A 21,141-nucleotide genomic window follows, 5' to 3' on the forward strand; every position below is an offset into this window, starting at 1 on the left:
TGAACTTGGCTTTGTCAACATTCCCATGGCTGCATTCAATCAAGTAACCATAGCAAAGTCTTAATATCTTAGTAAAGTGTCCAGACTTCTTTAAAGAGTTCAATTTCAGTACAAAACAAAACAACCTAGTAGAAATAAAAGTCCAAGTAATCCCTCTAAAACACTTTTCAGCAACTATTATCTTACATGTATAGAAATCAAGGAAGGATTTACAAATACTATAATAAAGAAAAACAGAGAAAACTCCATTATAAAGGGTATTTTTAAGAAGACACTAATAGTTTTTATTTTACTTCCTTTTGACAACACTTACCAGAGCTAGCAACATACAGTATGCCACAAGATGAAGCATTAAATACATAGGTTTGTAATCACTTGATAAATTCACATTTGAAATTCATTATTAATCAAGTTATGGAAATGACCAACTTCTGAAAGTGTTTTTTCCCCTTTCCTTTGGATGGTACTGTAGGTAACCACATTTTTTTTGTCAAGCATCAAGTCTATACAAAATATTTTCCCCTACTGCAGATGTTTGATGCAGCCAAGAAATCAAACCTGATCTTAAACAATTTGTGCTGCAATCTAAATCTATGCATTTTAAATAATATGTATGCATTATAGTAATTGTTACCTATAGTAATTGTTACCTTCAAACAAGTGAATGGATCCCAAGATTATGTGACATTTTGTTTTCTTGAATGATAAACTATACAGCAAACTCAACAAAAGCAAAACTGAAGGCCTTGAAGTAAAATGTATGTGTCCATTAATCATAACTGATGATTTTTAAAGTAAGCATAGAAAGTGAGACATAGATTTTTTGGGGGGGGGGAATTGTGTTTATTTCTGCTATTCCCTGCCCCATTTGAATTCCTACATCTATCTCCAACCCCACAAATACAATCCTAATTTGTCTAGACTCAATACTTGTCTGGCATTTATTCATCTCTTCATCCAACTCAAGTTGCTTTGGCTTCCTGCAGCCAATCAGAAGCCACACTTTGGAAGTTGGACGTTTTGAAGTCAGACAGACTTCCAGAATGGATTTTGTTGGACTTCCAAGGTACGACTGTATTTTGTTTTTAAGTGGAAGAAGCCAGCTCCAGAACCTGAGTAACACAAGACATGTTGTGGATCTTTCCAAGCAATCAACCTCCAGGTCAGAAACTGCTGTACAAGACCAGATGTTACAGTACAATACTGGAATTTACTGGAATGGCATCTGACCTTGAGAAGGTGACAGATCTCTCAGTAACTGAAATTAAGTTTCCTTGCTCATTTGCACAGAGCAGCATTCTTACTGCAGTTCTTATTTCTACATGGAAGTAAAAAAGCAAGCCTGCTAGTTAGCCTTGAGAAGGGCATGCAGATCAGAAAAGTAACTTAAGCACACAGAAATAACCAGAGTCAAGCTACATTGTAATCATGTCATGGTTTTGCCCTCATTTGACTCTCCCTATAATCCTCTTATGACTCTCACTTATTCAGTCATGGTGAATTTTGTTTACATGTCTGGAAAGACACTGTCATTGTTTTGTTTTATGGCAAAATTAGATAATAAATTTTAAATAATCAAACATTAAAAGTAGCAAGCTATACTACTTTTATACTTTTTTCTCAATTATTTATTTTCCCTTGCTACATATTACTTTTTGTAACTTCCCATTCTTTCATTCCCACATTTACAATCTTGTCATAGATTCACATTTGAAATTGAGCAATTACTATCTGTTTCAGTTTAAATTTCTAGTATGACCAATCCTGAGAGACTGGGATGAGTAATAGAAGTTTAATGGATTGTACAACATATTGAAATCATACCATGGCCATTACATACAAAGTTTAGCATGCATTCTGACTTTGAACAAAATGAGAAGGAAATACTAACCTATTCACCTCCTTGCCTACTCACCAGAAACTTCTCAAAAACATACTTCTAAAAAAATGCAGGGACAAGTTTCAAGGGAAAGAGTAACCTTAATTTTGTGGCAGGTATGAATCCCAGATAAGTGAGGGGGTGGCAAAAAAGGAGACATGTTTTGTTAAAATGGTTCCAGGCTGCAAGAAAATGGATCCAATGGCACATGTGTTGCTCATCATTGTACTTGATTATTATGTCAAGAAAGCATGAGTAATTGCTTCCATTCTCCTAACCCTCAGAAATTATGTATTTTGTTGCCACAGCACATATACTGCAGTCACCTATTAAGCAGCATGTGATTGGAGAAACTGTTTTTTTATCCAATGAGGACAATTTAATAGCTGTGAGAGAACTAAATGGTAGTCAGCAGGTTTTCTAGGCTTTGGAGAATAAGGATTCCCTGTCACCTGCTCTTTTCAGTTTATAAAAGAGCTGCAGTCCGTATGCTTCAATATGCTAGTTCTCAGATAAAATTCTCCCAACTCAAACACATCCAGAGTGTCACAAATCTTTTAAGTTCATAACTATCTCAAGCTTTGAGTGAACTAGTTCACAGCTTTACATTTAGGCATTAAACATGCACTGCTGAGAAGATGAAGAACATGGCTACATCAGTTAGGATAATGATACCTGTAACAATATATACAATTATGTTTCAAAAGAAAGCAGCTTTTTGTGTTTCCAACAATAGTTACATTTTCTTAGCCTTGACTAGTACATAAAGTCTCTTCCTCCCACCTCAGTAGTTTTCAGCTCTGCTGCTCATTCCAGCTTGCCCTCTACCACTATAGTGGTGAACTGTGTTTTCCAGCCAAGGGAATACTATCTAGTATAGTGGTAACTTTGCTCACACTTTGACACTTTTAAGCCCAAAAGGCAAATAACGTTTCGCAGATGTAACATAACTAAGGGAAGAAACTGCTAATATTTTCATGGCCAAGTATCATAATTTAAATGCCACTGTCATTAGTTCTGTAGAAAAAATATTAATTCAATAGCATCTGTGTGATTACCGAGTGTCCAAACAATATTTAATGTGTAGTGATCACAAACCCCACACCTGAGCCCTTTGGAATGTACAGAGAATTCTGGAAAGAAAACCTAGGGTAGACTTCATAGACTGCCAAAATTTGTGGCAGCCACCAACTCTGCCCTTTCTCTAAGGGGGAAGGAACAAGTCTTACTTGTAACATCACACTGAGTTCTGGGGTCACTCCAGCTTCACTGCAAACATTGTGGGCCATGAAGGGAGATAACTTACTGCTTGGAAGCCTATTGGCAGCTTAGCAAAAGATGGAGTCATTCCTCTAATTTCCAGAGCCCAAAAAAGGCAGGTGGTGGTGAAGGATATCTCTTTGATTTCTGATGAACCTCAGCATGAGATCTGACTGATCCTGAGGAAAGTCACAAGGATGACAGATGCATTCACCAGGAGTGAGCACAACTGTGGTCCCTTGAGCAAAGATGACTGCAAGTTGATAGCTCAACCCCCATCTTCAATTCTCTTTGCACACATTGGGGACTTTGAAGGAGCTGAGGTTAGCCTCTTGCATTTATCATGATGCTGTTAAAGTTTATGTAACCAGCAGTGGGATTTGCGAGTAATGTTTATATAATATAATCCTATTTTCAGAAGAGGCCAAAATGTATAATATCAACGGTACCTGCTCTTTATTTCTTGTTTGGAATGTAAGATGAGGAACTATGATTACATCATCATGCAGACAACGCAGAACTGAAGTAGAAATGAAAATAGGTCATATTTAATGTTCCCGGAGGACCCTTTCATATTCAACTCCCTAAGAATGTAGTCGTGTTCAAAGCCCTATTGAACACTGTGTGATTTAATTCTGCATTTAAAGCATGCATAGAAGTGGATGTGAATTCTTGACAGCCAAAGATGAATACTAGCATATACATCTACTCATTCAGAACCCATATCTTGTCCTCTTCCCCATATCACACAATATACATTACTGTATGGTAACGTAAAATATAAGCAGAAGTTTAGGTTAATTAATACTCCTTCTGCCTATGGCGTCTAGGTAGCATAGGGTACACAAACCTAATTGGATATTGGGCATACCTCCTCAGCAGTGCTACATTAAATTTGCCTTCTTAACTTGCTTTAACACTTCCTACCGCAGCCATTTTGTGTTTGCATTGCCCCCTCCCTGGTAACCATTTTGTGACAGGCATGCCCAACACACCCTCAAAATTTGAAAAGTTGTCCACTAGTCTACAAGGGCTGGTGACCCCTGAAATAAAATATCATTAGCCTATTATCTTTTTTGGGGGTGTATTTAACTGAAGCTTAGAAAAAAATAGAAAAAATCTGGGTCATTTTGCATGTCACAAGTATGGTTGTTTTACTCAAACACAAAATGTCAGTTTGAAAAATTGTTGCCAGATAATGAAAGGCTGCAAAAGTATATTTAAAATGATGCAGAATATATGAAAATAAATATAGGTCTATATGGGTTGACATTTTTGCAGAATAACCCTAGTATATAAAGCTACTAGTTTGCTATTAATCTAATCAGCCCACTACATTAATATAATATAATATAATATAATATAATATAATATAATATAATATAATAATATAATATAATATAATATAATATAATATAATATAATATAATATAATATAATATAATATAATATAATATAATATAATATAATATAATTAATTTCTATACTGCCCTATACCCACAGGTCTCAGGGTTGTTCAAAGGATAAAAGCAGAATACAAAACCACAAAATACATAATCAAAACAAAAACAACCCAATAATCCCCCCCCCGCCCAAAGGCAAGTGTTCAGAAAATACTTCTAGAAGTAATAAATGTTATAAATTTGGAATGAAAACTGAGGAAGACTGTAATCAAAATACAAGATTAAAATACAGTTTTTTGTTCTATTTGTACAAGACTTTCACATGCTTGAAAACTGTAACATAATGCATATTTCATATAGTATATGACTACGCCATATTGAACAGCAGATCCACTGAAATCAATGGATTTAATTTAGTCATTATTAACTTGATTGATCTACTTGCAGGTATGAGTAAGTCACATACAACCTTTTTGTCAGTTTATTCTGACCTTTGTAGATTATACTCCATCGAATTAAGACAGATAAAGCAAATATAAATTTACTGAATACCGGTTTATAGACATAATTACAATATTATAGAAATATTTGGTTTAACTAAATCCTGAAGTTTAGATCAGTTGACTGAGAAGTATACAGATGTTATAGACTGGCTGGATTCAGAAGAGTGGTGGGAGGCACCAGCTGGGAAACCACAAGGGAACCCCCAGGGGAAGAAGGCTCAGAGTCAGGGGGTTGGAGGTTCCCCAGCTGGGGATGATGATGAGTAGTCAGAGGGAGAAGACGGAGCAGATTGGGAAAAGGAGCTGTTGGAAGATGGAAAAGACAACAGGGTTTAGTGAGCAGGAAGAAGCTGAGGCAGAGAGCAGTTCTGATTCAGAGACTGGAGAGGAGGAAGGCCAAGAGACAGAGATGAGGCTGGCTGCTGAAGAGTCCAGGGAGTCTCCCCCTCCTGCTGCGACCAGCTCCCTTCCCCCCTGCTCTCCCAGAATACACAGAGAAATGAAGAGTGTGGAGCAACAAGAGGCAAGACAATAGCGCTTTAGGCTGCTGGGGAAGGAACCGAGGGAAGTACCTTAAGAGAACGGTGGGAAAGCAGAGACCTTCAGTCCTCGAAACTACTTAATTGGGGCAAGACCTACTGGGAAGGGTTACTATGACCAGTAGGACTAAGCTGTTTTGTTTCTTTGCATAGAGAGTTAACTTCACTGACATCGGGTGCTCTATTGTTTTATTGCTGACCTATGCATGACTCCAGCTCCTGACAACAGACCACGCAGGGCACAAAACAGGCATCTCTCTGAAAAAATACAATTCTTTCTCTTAATACAGTATTCAATACTGTAATATTAAAGTTTAATTTAAAACTGATCAGACTAGTCAGCATTGCAAATATCTGTAAACACTATTAGTGTCCAATAAATTTTACTAATCCAACTCCCCCCACATATCTCCATTTGTCATTCAACACTACTGAAATGCAAACTAAATTAAAGCACTGCTTATCATATGTTCATTAATCTTTGTCCTTAATGTAGCAGGTTAATGAACAATATATGCCTTACATTAAGCTCTGTTGAGGGCAGAGTAATGACATTTAGAAGCACATTGGAGAAAATAAAGTCACCTTTGACATACAATAATCCACCCTCCAGGTTTTGGAAGGCCTAAAGGTTCCTGCTAAAAACACAAGGGGGTGTGTTGCTTTCTGAGCTTATAGAAAGATATATGAAACCAAGAGAGCACATAATCTGAAAAGGATTAATTAATTACAAGTAAAAGTCCTATGTTTACTCGAATGTATGTATAGCATGGTTGGGAAACCTGTGGTCCTCCAGATGTTGTTAGATTCCATCAGCCCAGCAACAGAACTCCATGATCAAGGATCATGGGAGCTTCAATCAAACAACATCTGGATGGTCAAAGGTTCCCCACTCCAGTAACAGAGAATTCCACTCCTATATATCAAACCTCATGATTTCTAACAGGCTACCTTAGGAGTCTAAAAATGTGGGTTAGCAATACTTGATCTATAAAGGTCTCCAAGGTACATAAGAATCAAGGTACTAGGCAGAGGAATGTTCACTATGGTATGCCAATTGTGTATGCAAATCAGCCTACCCTCTGGCTCTAATGTGGTCCTTGGCCACATTGCTCACCCCTGTCCTTGACAGTCCTTCTCAATTTAGAAACATATGCAAGGTACACATTCCTCCAAGTTAATCAATAAGTAAAGCACTCTTGAATTTATTTTTATTGTGCAGTAAAAGGAGCTAACTAAATACAACTCTGTATTTAGTAAAATGTAAATATCAGGCAGCTTTTGCTCTATCAATCAATAGCTTATAAAGAATTGTGCAAGTATCACAAGGTAAAAGATTCAATCATCTCCACTTTACTCGATGAGGCAACCATGCTTTGCTTTTCAACTTCAAACATGTTTTGACAATTAACCACCAACATATTATAGTCAGGTGAGGGTTGTAACCAAAATCTTTTACAACAGGTCCTTGTGAAACCTGAAGGCAAAATATATCAAAGGTCACCTTGTATAAAAGAGAGCCTTATTGTTTTTCTAAGCACTCTAACAAAACCTTTGTTCGAGTAGAAGGAACTCAAGAGAGTATTTTATTTAACCCTAGGCAATGGAAGCAGCATACAATTTATATTACAAAGGTGGAAGATGAGATTACCTGATGAAGTAAGGTTGTTTTATGTTGGAATACTGGGTGGAGGCCTCTCTCAAAAGTAAAGCTTCAGGCTATTATTTCACCTTTATGAATAAAACCAGACATTACACAATTCAGCTATCCTTTGTTCGAATGCTTTGTTAAATGTTTTAATTAATGGTTTAAATCTTAATATTAATGCACAGCCTTAGGCTAAGACCAAGGGCAAAACTAAAGGTAAATGTTTTGCCGAAGTTTGATTCAGGAAATTCAATAGATAAGTTGCAAATCCCTGAAAAAGGAGAAATGGTATGCAAACCAGGTTGGTTATTCTCTCTTCCCTATCCTTCTATTCATGTTTTGAGGATAAAGATAATTTTCAAATCTGCTTTGACTTAATCAAATAGGTATGGAGAAAAAACATACCAGTTGCCATAAATTACACTAAAAAGGAAGTGTGTCATGCCTGAGTTAGAGGCATCTAACTTTTGCTCAACTACAACCCTGAAGGTTTTGAGCTCAAACCAAAATCATGTGGGAAGATGTCTGTGCAAAAAAAAAAGTGTTTTAAACAGCAGGTGCCTCCCACAATCTTTCCCCTCCATTCAAGCCAGGTCTGTACCGGGGGAGGCAGAAGCTGGGTTACACCTGCCCCAGGCCTTGGGGGGCTAAGTTGGTGGAAGCACCCGACTCGGACTAGCTGCCCTGGGCAAGCTCTCTATGAGCCTGATACAGGCTCAGCTATTTCAACTCCCAAAGTTCAAAGACAGTTTTCAATGTGACAAATGCTGCTGCTGCTGCAAGCACTCACACACATCTCATGGGATGGAATGAAGGCACATGAGGTGACCAACGTGGCAGTGCTAAGTGAGTCTGGGCCTGGTCAGTGCCAAAGGAAAGTTACCTAGTAAAACATATATGCTGCCTGGTATTTCATGACAGAAGGCAGGCTATATGTGTAAACAGATCAATACTCAAGTAAAAAAGGCTCCCTGGATAATGGCCCAGTGAGTTGATAAGTTTTCATCATATTATGACAACCTGATAGATAATACAATGCAATATACTTTGTATTATTGAAAGAGCTACAGAAATAATTAATTACATATTGTGGAGACATTTTGTGATAAAAGATTTAGACCAGTGGTTCCCAATTAGGGGTCCGGGGACCCCTGGGGGTCCACGGAACGCACCCAGGGGGTCCGCGACCCCATCTTTGCCTCCACCCCAACTATTATTTTGTCATTTCTGCATGCTAATATCACAAATTTTATGGTCTGTTTTAGTGCTGTGCGATTTTTCAATATATTGGCCAAAATCGGTTTTGAAATCCCTCTGCAATAACAATTTTGACCCAGAAATACACAGCAATATTTCACTCCTCGTGTAAGTCAGCAGGAAAGCAGCAACAGTCACAGTGGATGTCCATCTTCACTGGCTGCCACCACTGTCTGCCCTGCTGACAGCAGCTTGATGCACCCCCCAACCCCATCCCCTCCCACTCAAACCATGCAGTGAAGGTGACTCCGCTTCTTCTCCTCCCCCACCCACCCGCCCGACCTCTGCGACTGCTCCTTCCCTCACCGCCACATCTGATCTCCAATTTCAGACATTGTGATATATCAGAATATCACAATGTATAGCCACTGATGTATCACAATGTTGAAAACCAGGTATCACTCAGCCCTAGTCTGTTTTTTTTTTTAAAAAAACCCTTAAATTCCTTTGCTTATTAAGGGCTACCCCACATTCTGTTCAAAAAATTGCTTTGCAGAGGTAACTACCATGGAGTCATCAAAATTTTCAAAAGTATGGGGTCCGTGGCTTGGCTTTTGAAAAATAGGGGGTCCTCAGTAATTAGCTAATTGGGAACCACTTATCTAGACTCTATGCCTTAGCACAATGGCAGGATGAAGGACTATGGGAGGGCACATGGACCTCCCATCACCTGCAACATTCCTCTTCTCTGCCTCTGAGATCCTATTGCCAGGGGGGAAACACAGGGTTTCACTGAGCTCACAAATGGGCACTATGCCTGTACTCAACTGGAACAACATGATTTTATTTTTTTCTAAAAACCTATGCAAACGGTTCTGAAAAGAATTTTATGATCATCCTTTCAATCTGTTATATGCCATACATGAGTCATACCTATTTTGAATGCCAAGCCGCACAAAGAAAAAGAGTGAGATCAATCTTTCACCATTAGAAATCCATAAGGATTCTAATTTAAGTCACTTCCATCACATGGAAAACAGAATATTCCATGTGTCCCTCCCCCACACCAGAAGCAGATAGAGGGAAGAGAAAAATATTTTCTGCAGGATTAAAATGTATTTTATTAAAAAATAAGACATCCTGGAAAAAGGATGGAGTTATGTAGAGGCATTGGCCATCTTCATGGTTTTCCCCATATTGTGATTTTTGCATAGCACATGCACAGATCATTATTCACAATATATTGCCAGGTAAAAATTAGGAAAAATTAGGAAAATTAGTATCATATGGACTTGAAACCTGTTTTAAGTTATTTATCACCCAGCTCTAACATACATCATGATTCGCAATGTACTGCCAAGTCAAAATCCTTTATCATGATATGTACTTCAAATAGGTTTTGGACGATATATATCGTCCAGCCCTATTGCAGAGTGATCCCAGGTTCCTAACCTCACCTTGTCTGGAGTAACACTGAGTGGCTACTTTATCCTCCCTTATTAGATTGGGGTGAGAATGGGTGATAAAGTCGCCCTAGGGAACTTCAAGAAGCTCACACACTCCTGAGATTAACACAGTATACAAAGTGCCATAGAGCATGAGGTAGAAATAGGCTGAAAGTAAGTAATCTTGTGATGCTTGAAAATAACCCAAGATACTAGAAATGTTACATCATGTGAGGAAACTAATAGATCACTATCTTAAAATTATAGACAATTTTGAAAGATTGAGATCAAAGTTCTGCATGGCAATCTTTGTAGACACAACACTGGCCATTATCAGATGATCCAGAGATTTTTGGATGACTTTATAAAAGACATAGTGCTTGAATCAGCATGGAAGTTTTGAAGGGCAACTTGAATCCAAGGTGAAATTGGATGCTTCCAATCTCTTCCTTGCAGCCACGCCAGGATTTGTTCGCATAGAACTAAAAGATCACTTAATATATTAAATCCAAGCAGCATCATAACGGTTAAGCAAATAGATGTGGTGAAACTCTACTAGTCAGGTATGTATTCAAAAGTGCCTCTCTTGGGGATCTACAGAAGTGCAAGTCAACAATACAAAATATGTCCCACTTATTATTTTTGAATAATGGTTGTGTTCTTGCTGTTTGAGTAATTAGCACAGTAGGTATGCCCATTGTTTAGATGCAGAAAGCACAGAATATTGTTTGAAGATTAAAATAGATTATTTGAATGATTACATTGATGCATAATAAAAAAAACCCCAAACTACAGGTGAAATTTTGGAGACTCTGCTACCAGTGATGTATTGTTGCTGCTTAGTATTTGTTTATCTGGATTTTAAATGTGGAAAAATTCCTAACCAACTTAATCAAGCTTTTCATAATTACTACCACATTATCAGCTTATAACAAAAACTTAGTGCTGCTTCTAGTTTGTATACCTACAATAGTAGGATCATCTCTAACTATAGCTGGTAACAGCTTTATACAGAAGCCAAAGGTAACTAGAAAGAAAAGACACTCACTGGGTGCATCTTTTAATCCTGAAACAATCGGAAGAGTCTCAAACTATGATCCTTGCTTTAGGTTTACTGTGTCAAAGAGCACCAGTTGTGCTGTGAGGAGTATTTATAGCTTTAAAAAGAAACTGCTACACAAGGCAGTCAAACATTTTCTGTGTATCTTGAAAAACAAAAACAAATGGATGGTAGATATTATTTCAGTCTCTAAACTTCCTTTAGATTGCAAGCTATCGGTAACCAACTTCTAAGTCATGTTTTGATTTCAAAGATTCCTGAACAATTAGAAATGAACTATGGCAATTGGAGACCTTTTATGCAGCAATAGCAGTATAAATCGTATTTCAAAAAGCTGAATATTTTGTGACATATTTTATATTATTATTTTGAGATGTGTTCTAAAAAACCCAAACTATAGGTCTGAAATATACCTCAGTACATTATACAGTACTGCAAACTTTCAAACAAGACCAAAATATCTGAATCAGTGGTGTGCAGTAGACAGAAATCTACCAGCAGATCCTCATCTGAGTGATTTGCAAGAATTTCTGCCTCTCAATAATGTCAACATAACCAATAATAAAATGACTCCCCCCCCAAAGGAAAGACTGCTGAAATGAAGGTAACCAGGAACTGATAATTGTGTAGAAGGGTGGTGAGCTCAGCTTGGTTCTGATTCTGGAAAAAAACCCCAGCATTTTTATTTATATATATTATATTATTAATATACATATTAAGAAAAAAACAATATATTTTGGTACTTTGCTCCAGTTGGTAGATCTCATAGTTCTAGTAAAACACAAGACACATCTCACAACTCTAAAGTCTGCCCTCCACTGATCTAACACCCAACATAATGTATTTTAATTCACCTTCATAAATCCAACGATTGGCATTACACAACCTCACTTTGAAGCTTGCACTGCTGCTTAACTATCCATTTATTTTCTCTTAGCTTACAGCAAAGTACCAAATAGTACCAAGAAACCTGGCAGGAAAACAGAACAATAACAGAGTGATTCATCCTTTGCCATTCAATCCCAGCTTCCATCAATCAGAGGCTCATGGACACCTGCAGAGTAAGGATGAATGCCATATCTTGGCCAACAGCCACTGGCATAGTGTCTGAACATCTGCATGGCTGTGATTGCAATGCAAATAACATAAAGAAGTACAGAATATTGGAGGCTTAGAACTATAACACATTCTTTTGAAGAGCAGGTTTCTCCATTGCATTGTTGCAGAGAACTTGAAGATGTGTTAACACTGGCCAGGATCCAAAAGGGGCATATGGGGAAATCCAAATTAATCCTTCCTTCAGAACCCTTATAGCACCTCATCTGTACCCCAATACATACACAGCATTTCTGGCTATTCTTCTTTCAAGGACTTAGGAACTAACCATGTAGGAAAGGAATATATAGCATTTCCAGCAATCAAAGGAGAGAGAGAGGAAAATAACACTGATATGAGTGAAAGAAATGGGACAGAGTTGTTTCCCTGTTATTTACTGTGTTGCTCTATAATACCAATTTCTTTCAATTGTCCCAACTTTCCTCAATATTTACAACGGGACACAAAAAGTATAACATTATTTCAAAAACCATAAATTTGTTTACAGCATACCAAATTACTGAATTTCTGGCAACTGATCTCATTTAAATTCTGAAATTTATCTTAGATTTCTAAATATCCAGCAACATCACAAAACATATTAGTAGTAGATTATCTGGGGTGTGGTGTGTGTGTGGAATATTATTTGTCAATAAATCTCTCACCATAGGTCCACTATGAACTATAATACCAGTACTCTTTCCCTCTTATACCAAAAAGAGTATGGTTACATAAAATTGTTAATTAAACAAAATAATTCCCCTTATTAAAATCAATGTCTAAGATGTAAGCAAGTGCCTCCAAATTCTGGATTAGGGACAGAGGAAAATTTAGTTTGGTCTCCATTTTTAGTTTGATCTATTTTGTACAGTCTAGACTAATACATAGATTGGAACCTGGTTGTCCTTTGGATTTTGTACTTCTCCAAATTTTGCAATGCAGTTCTTGATTCAAACACACCAAACAGCATTTCAAAAACACAATTGAGGGTACATTTAGAAATGTGTATACAGAGATAAAGAAAAATATTTAAATTCATTTTTTTGATTTAAATAGTTATTATAGCTATTAATAGTTATTTAATTAGTTGGGAGGCCATTAATGATGAAACAGGATGGCTTATAAATGAATATATGTGATGTCAACATGGGCCAGAAATAGACTGATTCAACTCTACCTACCCAAGTTCCATTACTAGACATTATTGATACGATCCCACCATTTTAAAAAACAAACATTCTCATTTAGTTCAAGCTAGAGATGTTACATATTGCTCTGGATACGTAACTTTCGGGTTACAAACATGGCAAACCCAGAAGTGTATACTTCCGGGTTTCGCCGCCCATGCATGCACAGAAGCGCTCAATCACGCCACGTGCGTGCGTAGAAGCGGCGCCTCTGCCTTCAGACTTTTCAGGTTGCAGATGGACTCCTGGAATGAATTTAATTTGTGTCCGGAGGGTCCACTATAAACATTTCCTCCTTGCCTTTTTCTCAGGAAAGAACCGGTATCAAAATTCATGTCATTACTTTAGGAATCTAAATGCATTATGTATAACTCTGTCTACCAAAGAAACATCATGTCTAGTTCTTAAAAGTACAGTTTCTTCAGACAATAATTACAAATTGAATATATTCTTTAAAGTTTTTGTTAAACATGGAGCTAAAAACTACTGAATTGTAAGGAAACTAGTTGTGCCAGTTTATAAGGACCAGGCAACAAATAATAACAACAGAAAGCAAAAACATTATAGTAAAACAAATTGTTCTTTATTCTGAAAATTATTGTGTTTTCTCTGCAGTGTCAAGCAGACATAAAACACTCATTTCCATAAAAAGAGATGAGAAAAATTCAGATTTTGTTTCTTCATATTTGTCACTATATTTATCACAGACTTCAAAAAATTGAAGTTTGTCCAGATTGAAGCAAGCTTCTACCCTTTCACATGTCAGTTGCTCTTACTGGTGTGAGAATTTCCAAATATAGACCAACTTCTTAAACATGATGCAGAAGGCGAAGGAATCTGAAGTAGGCAACAAATAACAAAAGCTGGAGGCTGTGTTGTGCAAAGGCCTTGCCACTCTGTTGCATGAGGCATACGCTTGTGAAAATCCCACAATGTATTCCTTGGCCAAATACCTGAAGGTATTCTGTACCCTGCAACATTTGAAAGTACCTTTCTAACATCAAGCCCTAAGTGCACTGCTTGTTTTGTAATCCAGTCAAATACAAAAGCATCATCACTTACATTTCTGCCTTTGAATCCTGGATGCAACAGATTCACAGCAGCATCAATTGGCTAGCAACAAAATTATGTTGCCCTGTACTTTCTCCCACTCCCAGTACAGTGGTACCTCGGTTTACGAACTTAATCTGTTCTGGAAGTCTGTTCTTAAACCAAAGCATTCTTAAACCAATGTGTGCTTCCCCATAGAAAATAACGAAAATGGATTAATCCGTTCCAGACGATGAAAAACAACCCCTAAAACAGCAATTTAACAGGAATTTTACTATCTAACGAGATCATTGATCCCTAAAATGAAGGCAATAATCAATGTACTATAAAATAAATAAGACCGTATTATAGATGATAAAAAAAAATAAAAATTCTTATATGCACTGATAGTCATTGTTTGGATGGGGGGCTTTTATCCATTTCTGCAGTCACACAATCAACCAGTAGCTGAGCTGGGTTCTACACAGACACAAAAACAAGTCACAAAAACGAAATCACAAGCCACAGTCACAAGTCAATCCCATAAAACAAAGAGCAAATCACAGTAAAAAAACCCACAAAAAATATATAGCAAAAACAAAATATCACCTCTGTGTTGTGTGGGTGCTCGGGACTCAACAGCCAACAGACACAATAGGAAGCCTCTAATTAGCAGCGGGGGACTCAATTTACAAATGGAACACACTCAACAGGAAGCCGAACATGTTCTGCTTCCAAGGCAAAGTTCACAAACCAAAACACCTACTTCTGGGTTTGCAGCGTTCTTAATCCAAGTTGTTCATAGACTAAACTGTTCTTAAACCAAGGTACCACTGTACTTTAAGGCCTAGTAAAGACAGCAGAAACAGATTCACTAACTATGCCAACAAGAGGAAGACCACCAAGCAAAGAAGGCACTGAATAATTGCAAGAAGAAGGGAATGTGTGTTTCTTTTAGCTCTGTGGAACTCCGATACAGATAACTGCACTTCAACCTGTCATGAAACTAGAAAGGGAAAACGAAAAGCAGAAATTTATCAGTGAAGCACTTTAATGTTCTACCCTTCTATGCAAAATGATCTCCCCCACGGGTTTAAGCATCATGGATAAAATATCTGTATATTTCTGCATACAAATTACTTTCACTGTGGTTATATTTATAAGTCAACAATGACTTATAGTGATACATCCTAAATTAACATGCAGCTTCCTAAAACACACTAGCCATAGTGCATGCCCATATTCATGCACTCGAGCAGTAAATTCCCAGGAGTATGCACACACACAAGAAAATACAATATTAGGGTTACCATATTTTGAAGAGCAAAAAAGAGGACACACTTGCAGACTTCTATTTTTAACTATGGATCGCTTTGACGACTCTACCATGAAAAAGAGGACGTATGGCAACCCTATAACAGTTCTTACCATGTGCCTTATCAAAAGCAGCTCAATTACTGTAGTGTAGAGCAAGCACCTGCAATGAATGACCTACCAAGTCAAATGCTGATCTCCTATGTATGACAACCCCCTGAAATTTTATAAACTTTTTTTTTTTGCTATATGCCTAGCATTATTTTTAAAATGGTTGGGTTTTCAAGTATTTGGCAGATCACAATGCATGACTAATAAACTGTGTTTAACTTGTGAGTTATAGACTGTGCAGGCCTATAGACTTAAGTTTTGGATTTTTATTAATAAAGGATCACAAAGGAAAGAAATCAAAAAGTTTCACTCACTTTTATCTAATATCACTTCACTCATCAAATCATAATAACAATGAAGCCCATGTCACCAAGGTTGGCATACCTGGAGGTTACTAATTCGGCTAACTATGATGTATTTGGAACAGAGCTACACTACCAATAGAAGGAAAGCCAGATAATTCTGAATGGTCATAGAAAGCTATTCTTCTCTCTACCTCCAAGTCCTCTTATAAATTTCATCCAAAGAAACAAGCCACCAAATACAGAACAAAGTAAATAGACAGTTGAGGAATATCCTATCTGCACTGCCAATATCCATGAAAGGGTGCTCTCCAAAAATATAACTCAGAACACAACATTAATAGCAGTGTACACTTCTAAAAGGCAAATAGCACAAGCAATCTGCTCCATGTTTACAAGCAACAGCAGTATGAACACCTAGTATGTGTCAATGTAAGATACCAAAGACAGTCTTTGGGAGATGGTGGAAAACACACCTCAGTGGGGAGCCACAGAAAACACAGATGATCAACTGGCAGAGTATGAGTGGAACTGGACCTCACACAAAGTGAAGGATGCAATGGCAATTAGCTGGAGGACAGAAGACTTAGGAAACTGACTAGTTTGCACAAGCTGCAAGCAAGCAGGGCAGCCATTCTGGATGCCGCAAACCATTTGGCTACAACTCACAAAGGATGCATAAAGGTGAGCCCAAGCCTCATTAGCCCATTCAGCGTTGTTCACCCCAGTGAAACAAAAAGTTTCAGCAGGGCCCCCAAATCTAAATGGCTTAAAATAACTTTTGAAGTTTCAACCCCTCCCCCGGTCTGAATGAGCTCTCAGATCTAGATGACACTCAACTCCCCCCCTCCCCGCAGCCAAAAACAAGGTGAACGCGAGTATTCACAAATTCACTTTGTGAGGCGGTGTTACACACCTAGTGCTCAGATGTAGGTTCAGTATAAGTAACTCCGAAGTTAGGATGAGCAAAAGGCCCTCCTTCCACGGAAGGTTCATTGGTGACGCCCCACCCCCTACACGGTGCCCCAAAACAATAAACGGAGTGCTATCTCGTATCATGAATTGGGGTGAGGGGGGGATGGGGGTGAGGCTGGACTCTCTTTGAATTAAACGTGGCTCAGGATGTGGGCGGAACTGACGGCGGGAGACGTAAAAAATCCCCCCAGAACACCTTCCCTCCAAAAAGAAAGTGTGCGCGAGGGAGGAAGCAGAGAGAAATCCCCCCAAGAGCAACAGGGACACTTTGAATCTCCCACCCCTGAGAAACGTATGAGGGATAAAGTAAATGAACAACCAGCCGCCCCTCCCGGACTCCCAGCGCTCAGGATACCACCCAGTGCACCCCTCGGAGGAGAAGGGTGCGAAGAGCCAGCTTACCTCAGCAGCGCCCGCGCCTTTGTGTTTCCCTCTTGCCGCCTCGGCTGCTCTGGCTGGCTCGCAGGAGCAGCAGCACCTCCTACGGCCGAGGAAGGCGGGGCGGGCCTGGCCGGAGTGACGAAAGAGGAGGGGCGGGGCGTAGCTGCCTCACTATCTGGCAGGAAGGGTCGCGCGGGCTCCTCCCCTCCGCTGGCGGAGTGAACGGCGCACTATCTGGCAGCGCCCCTCTCTTGCCCTCATTGATTCTCCCGCGCCTGCCCTCCGCTAAGCCGAGGGGCGCCGCCAACGTTCGTCCAAGTTTGAATCCTCCCCGCCCCCACCTTCCCCCTCGACGCCCCTCGGAATAGCGGGGAGGAGGGGTAGGAGGTCAGGTGGGCTGCCGCTGCCGCCGGAGCTTCAGGGTTGCTATGCGGCAGGCAGGCGTGAGGAGGGGGGGGGGTAACTTCGTCGCTCCGCAGCCGGAGGGGAACCGGCCAAAGGGGGCGGTTTGTTGTTACCTCGCAGCGGCTGCGGGCGACGCCTGAGGGGCGGAGGCTCCGCAGTGGCCGGGCCCGAGGGGCGGGCCTGTTGGCGAGCGAGGGCCCGGCCAACTGCCCGTCATCACTGCCGCCGCCGCCGCTGCCACCGCCTCTCCTCTCGCACGCCCGGGTAGGTCGCCTTCGTCTCCAGAACGTGAAGCCCCACTCCCTGCCCTCTTTCTCCGCGCAGAAATATTGGATCTGCTTCCCGCCCCTCATATGCACCCAAGAGGGAGAAGAGCGGGGGCTGGTGTTCGGTTTCCACACGTGACAGGGCTTTTTTTCTTGTCGCGTGTCTACCTTCGAAGACCAGGATCTGCACGCTCACATTGACGATTGCCTGGATTAGGAACACCGTCCACACGTGGCGCACGCAGCCCAAGTCCCTCACGCAGCAGCCTTGATTTGTTTTTGTATTTTTACTATATATTTTGTTAAACCTAAAAAAAAAACAACGGCGGGCTCTCGCAAGCAGCTTTGGATGTTTCCCTCTGCGTTGTGCTCCCTATCCTATCCAGGCTGCGGCGCGCGCCTTCGCGTGTGTGTCTGTTAGCACGTCTGCAAATACCACGCCTGGGGGTAAATAAGCCCCCAACTGCGCAGTTCAGTGCAAAGTTACAGGGCAGGACGAAATAATTTGAGAATAAGCGAGATCATTTCTAAACCCTTTTTTTTACAGGTCCCTGCAGCCCCTCGGGACTTGCTCGATTCCTTTCCCCCTTTCGTTTTGCAGTCACCTCTCATCTCAGTTGAGTTCTGCTACTCCATATTCCCTTCACGTTCTCCGCACAACTCTTCCATTCTCTACATTGCATTACAAATTCCAGTTTATCTCCCCGATTATGTTGCTGCAAAGACAACGTGTAACTTTAGCCTTCCTTCCCGCATTCTTTTACATTCACATTCCAGAACCAGATAGGCTGCAATCCCTAACTAGCTGCTACAAACTGACTTCAATAGGACTGCTTTGGTATGGGGTTTGAGAATCAGTCCGCTTCAGTATATATTATCGTCTCCTGTGTTTCTGAAATAGATTGGCCACTCCTTTCAAACTCATACCTTCCTTCATTTCAGACGCTCTCCTATGCTCACAGACACCTGTTTCCTCCATGACAACCGGACCCTATGCATGTTTGCTCAAAAGTCCCAGTGTTCAATACGGCTTACTTTAAAGTAAGCTCGGGAAAGAGTGCCGCCTTAAAGGAGATCTCACTCCTTGCTGTTCACAGCCCAATCCTTCTCAGGTTTACTCAAGAGAAAAATCCAGTGATTTCAGTGGGTTTTAATTGCAATTCAATATGCTTGGAATTACAGATTTTCTCTCCTCAGAATTAAATCCATGACAGCCCTTTTTACAGACACATATTTTAGCTCTGATTTCCAGCCCTTCTAGTATGGACACACTTAACATTCTTTCCATTTCTCTCTCAAGCTCCCACTCACCTCACTCAACCAGACACACCCACACCTCCTACTACATATGTTCAATATTCCCTTCCTCTCCCCCCCTTTTCCCACATAATAAATATTTTTACCTAGAAGGTTCTTCTATCAACCAATATGGCTCTTTTTTTTAAAAAAAAGAGCCTTAATAATGCTTGCAAGATCCAAGACTGCAGATTTCAACTATCCGTGGCTCTCCTTACTCTCCGGGATTATTTCATCACCATGATAGGCTTTTAGATTCAGAAGTACAGTCTTGTAGTGCTTGAGGATATGAGGATTTTGCCAGCTCCATTATGGCAATATGTCATCTGATATTTGCTGTAGCTGGATCTTCAATATGGAAGGAAGAGGTTGCATATTTCTGTCATTAAAGAGAGAAAATGCAATCCTAATTACTTCCCTTGTTGCATGAAAGTTTATGTTAATTTACTGTACAAAAGCACTCTGAGGGCAGGGAAAGGGGAGGTGTCTCTTGCAGTCAGACCATCAGATCATCATCCAAGTCTGCAACCCTTACATAAAAAGCATGCAGCAGAAGAGATACCAAGCGTGGCTGAGTATTCCTTCGGCTTTCCATACCACAACTTAAATATGTTATAAAATAATAGAAGATTGCTTACCAGATAGTGTCCCTGGTTTTCTTGTGCGTATGCCTTTTCCTTTTGTAGGAGTGTTAAATCGTGCAATGCTGCATAGAGAGAGAGTCACAACACACACACTGCAGCGGCTCTAAAGCTAAAAGGACAGGAAAGTATGTTACTTCCTAGAGAGGCTCTATATTGCCACTAGGCGCTGGCAGAAGCAAAAAGCATTCCCTCTCTCTCAAAGCTTATTGATTCTTCCCCAACTGTTTCCTGCCATCTAGGGTACAGGAAAGCTTATTTAAAAAATTGTACTGGCAAAATTGTATATAAAGTTCAAACTGAGCAGGGGAGGGGGGAATGCAACCTGATCTTTAGCAAAACGATGGACAAACTTCCATGTTTCTAAAGTTTCTAAAGTAGAGAGAGTAGAAATGGACATTACTCCCAATGGAGGGTTGTAGGAATTGGAGTCCCCCAGGGATTGGTGTCTGAGCCTGTGATTTTTAGCTTGTTCATAAGGAGTTAGCAGCTAATGATCCCAAATCGCTTAGGGGTGGTTAAAACAAAAAAAGATTCTGAGGAGCTCCAAAAAGATCTCAAAATTGTGTAATGGGCATTAAAATGGCAAATGCAATCCAATGTAAGCAAGTGCAAAGTGATGCTCATTGGGGCAACAAATCATAATTTCACATATATGTCAATGGGGGAGTAAGAGACTTTGGTGTTACATTGGATAGCTTACTGAAAATGTTGACAATGTGTGGCAACTGTAAACACACACACAAATTGCCTGTTAGGCGACATCTGAAAAGGGATGGGGGGGGGAACTGCCCCACAAAAGATTCCTGCATTGCAGGGGGTTGGACTAGATAACCCTCATGATCCTTTCCAACTCTACAGTTCAATTATTCTAAATCTATGATGCAACCTCAATACTGAATACTGTCAGGAAAAATATTTCAAAAAAAATATACATTGCTTGATTGTTAAAAAAAAGCCTCAAAACAGTTTACAAAAATATAAAACAATAAAATTATCAATAAGAAGAATTAACAAAAATTTAAAACATTTAACACAATAAACTAAAAACAAACATGCATCAGCGTTCTAAATATCTGGGTAAGACTGATTAAACAAAATGTTAGGCACTGAAAGAGTACAGTGAAGATGTCTGCCTCATCTCTATAGGTAGGAAGTTCTGAAGTCTAGATGCTGCTGTACTAAAAGACTGGGTTCTTACAATG

At 39.7% G+C, this 21,141-nt stretch overlaps 1 protein-coding gene across 19 annotated transcripts in view; it reads right to left on the reverse strand.

The window, feature by feature from the left end:
• The window catches only part of ADD3 (adducin 3), a 94,651-nt gene extending 74,512 nt beyond the window's left edge, over positions 1 to 20,139 (reverse strand). For 5 of the 19 annotated variants that reach the window (XM_083504825.1, XM_083504809.1, XM_083504822.1 and 2 more), the window contains exon 1: positions 17,350 to 17,804. The gene's annotated coding sequence lies outside the window, so the exon portion shown is untranslated. Of the gene's footprint in view, positions 1 to 17,349; positions 18,159 to 18,604; positions 19,375 to 19,402; positions 19,675 to 19,933 lie in introns of those variants that run through there. The other 14 variants (XM_083504803.1, XM_083504811.1, XM_083504807.1 and 11 more) reach the window with 11 other exon arrangements.
• Positions 20,140 to 21,141: the final 1,002 nt, after the last annotated feature.

This window comes from Podarcis liolepis (assembly GCF_965112155.1).
Source record: "Podarcis liolepis genome assembly, chromosome: 5".
Classification (NCBI taxonomy): Eukaryota; Metazoa; Chordata; class Lepidosauria; order Squamata; family Lacertidae; genus Podarcis; species Podarcis liolepis.